Genomic DNA, 3006 nt, shown 5'->3' on the forward strand with positions numbered 1-3006 from the left:
TCTTCACGGGGCTGGGCAGCACTCTGTAGAATCTCTGGCTGGGCAGCACTCTGTAGAATCTCTGGCTGGGCAGCACTCTGTAGAATCTCTGGCTGGGCAGCACTCCGTAGAATCTCTGGCTGGGCAGCACTCTGTAGAATCTCTGGCTGGGCAGCACTCTGTAGACTCACTGGCTGGGCAGCACTCTGAAGACTCACTGGCTGGGCAGCACTCTGAAGACTCACTGGCTGGGCAGCACTCTGAAGACTCACTGGCTGGGCAGCACTCTGAAGACTCACTGGCTGGGCAGCACTCTGAAGACTCTCTGGGGCTGGACGCTCTGAAGACGCCCCTCCTGGGGCTGGACGCTTTGAAGACGCCCCTCCTGGGGCTGGACGCTCTGAAAACGCCCCTCCTGGGTCTGTGGACACGGACTCCTCTGTGACTGTAAATGGCTTGAACATTCTTCTCTGGACACCCAACTTGGGATAAGGTCTTTTAACCACCGGACCCCAGTCATAAATTTGAGTCTCTCTCAGAAGAGTAGCCTTCTTGATACCCCCGTCAGCAGCAGCAGAAGGATCGGATACTGTGGATGACTTGTAGACATGAGCACTATGATACTGAGATTTGTCACTATTACCTGGCTTGCGAAGAATGCAGTCTTTAACAAAATGACCAGAATTTCCACAGTAAAGACAGAGATGTAGCTCCTTACGCCGCTGACGTTCAGCTTCAGAGAGCTTGGGCCGTGGATAGCTCTGATGAAAAACTTTCCCTTGCGCAGAGGAAGAGACTCTATTAACTGGATGATACAAAACAGGATCAACAACGTTGGTAGTATTCCTGAGGAGATCAGGCATCACAGAGAGAATACTAGGCAAAAGTTCTTGTAACTGTAGTAACATCTGGTAGAAAATCTGCAGTTGGTCAGGAGTCTTAGAGCAGAAGGTCATAGAATCTCTGGAGGACGAATTCCGCTGCAGACACTGTGCCAATCGATGCTGAGTCGACTCCAGACCTTCCAAGCGTCCTGCAATATTGCTTAGGAGGTCATGCGTCAGACTAACACTTTCGGCCGGGTCCATGTGGCCAGTTCTTACTGTCATGACTGAGGTTTCTGTGAACCCGGTGTAGTGAAGTCTGTGCGGGCGACTGGAGGATTATGTGAATACTACCACTGACCTGGTTTGGAAATGCTGTGGACTCTGGGTTTCCTCCGGTGACTGGGAAGAGGAACCGCAGCAGAGATGGCCGAATCTAGGTTCTCCTCATGCAGGATTAGGTCGGCAGACAGGAGGCATGCTGAAGGTCTCCTGAAAGACAGAACTGGAAAGGCACTGATGAATCAGTGAAGAATACCAGGTATAATTGTGCTAAAGGGCACGGGGTGCTTGGAGACACTGAGGTGCTTGCGGACACTGAGGTGCTTGCGGACACTGAGGTGCTTGCGGACACTGAGGTGCTTGGAGACACTGAGGTGCTTGGAGACACTGAGGTGCTTGGAGACACTGAGGTGCTTGGAGATGCGTAGAGACACTGGGGTGCGTAGAGACACTGGGGTGCATAGGGGTGCTGAGGCACGGAGGTGCTGGAAGCACGGAGATGCTGTGGCATGGAGGTACTGAGGCACGGAGGTGCTGTGGCACGGAGGTGCTGTGGCACGGAGGTGCTGGAAGCACGGGGGTACTGAGGCACTGAGGCACGGAGATGCTGAGGCACTGAGGTGCTGAGGCACGGAGATGCTGAGTCACGGAGATACTGAGGTGCTGGAAGCACGGAGGTACTGAGGCACGGAGGTACTGAGGCACGGAGATGCTGAGTCACGGAGATACTGAGGTGCTGGAAGCACGGAGGTACTGAGGCACGGAGGTACTGAGGCACGGAGGTGCTGAGGCACGGAGGTGCTGTGGCACGGAGGTGCTGTGGCACAGAGGTGCTGGAAGCACGGAGGTACTGAGGCACGGAGGTACTGAGGCACGGAGGTACTGAGGCACGGAGGTACTGAGGCACGGAGGTACTGAGGCACGGAGGTACTGAGGCACGGAGGTACTGAGGCACGGAGGTGCTGTGGCACGGAGGTGCTGAGGCACGGAGATGCTGAGGCACGGAGATGCTGGAAGCACGGAGATGCTGGAAGCACGGAGATGCTGAGCCCTGGAGATCCCAACTACAACAGTAGTAAAACTGAAACACGACAGCTGTGGTTTTCAGTGGAGAACAGGGAATTCAGTACTGTGCCTTTAAGACGAAACATTGCAGCTGTACCTTTACATTGAGACTCAGGGAAATGGTGAAATCAAATGGCAACACACAAGTAAACCAAACGGTAACAAGGGAACAGAGTTTCCACAGGAACTTAGGTACAAAGGTTACCTTTAGGGAGCTCAGCTTAAGACCCACACAAGGCTGTATGTGACGCAAAGAACTGGCCCAGATTCCAACTCAGCCTCCTGATTTATACTTCCTGGTCCTTGATGATTGGTGGGCAGGATTAGGTAATGTCACTGTCATGTGACTACTCTAGCCAAGGCTGTGATGTAGAATGAGGCCTAGCAGGCCAAGAGAACACTGAAGCCTGGACTTCTGCAAAACACAGGATGCTTGCTTTTAGATTACTGAATTCAGCCTCACACAGGAGATCACCACAGGTGGAGCTGATTACCTATTACCTCTCAGGCAGAGAACTCAGGAAAACTGACAAGCTGTTTAACTCCGTGAGTGAAAAGACACAGGATCCAGGACAGATGGCAGGGGTAAGTCACCAAATATAAAACCTACAGTCAGGATTGTGACACTGAGCAGCAGGTCAGGCTCTTATTTTCTTTTTAATCAGGAGAGGCCGAGTGAACTGTGAGCAGGGGGGCAGAGCTACATGGGACCCAGAGGGGCTGCTGTGCTGTCAGAGAGGGAGAGGAAGAGAGAGATGAAGCTACTGCAGATCCCCAGCTGATTGTGAGGTGCCGGGTTGAAGGGTGATGTGATCACCCTTCTCCCTCGCTGCCGCTGGGGACCGCATCTAGGCTT

The sequence above is a fragment of the Pseudophryne corroboree genome, unplaced genomic scaffold (genome assembly GCF_028390025.1).
Source record: "Pseudophryne corroboree isolate aPseCor3 unplaced genomic scaffold, aPseCor3.hap2 scaffold_192, whole genome shotgun sequence".
Taxonomy (NCBI): Eukaryota; Metazoa; Chordata; class Amphibia; order Anura; family Myobatrachidae; genus Pseudophryne; species Pseudophryne corroboree.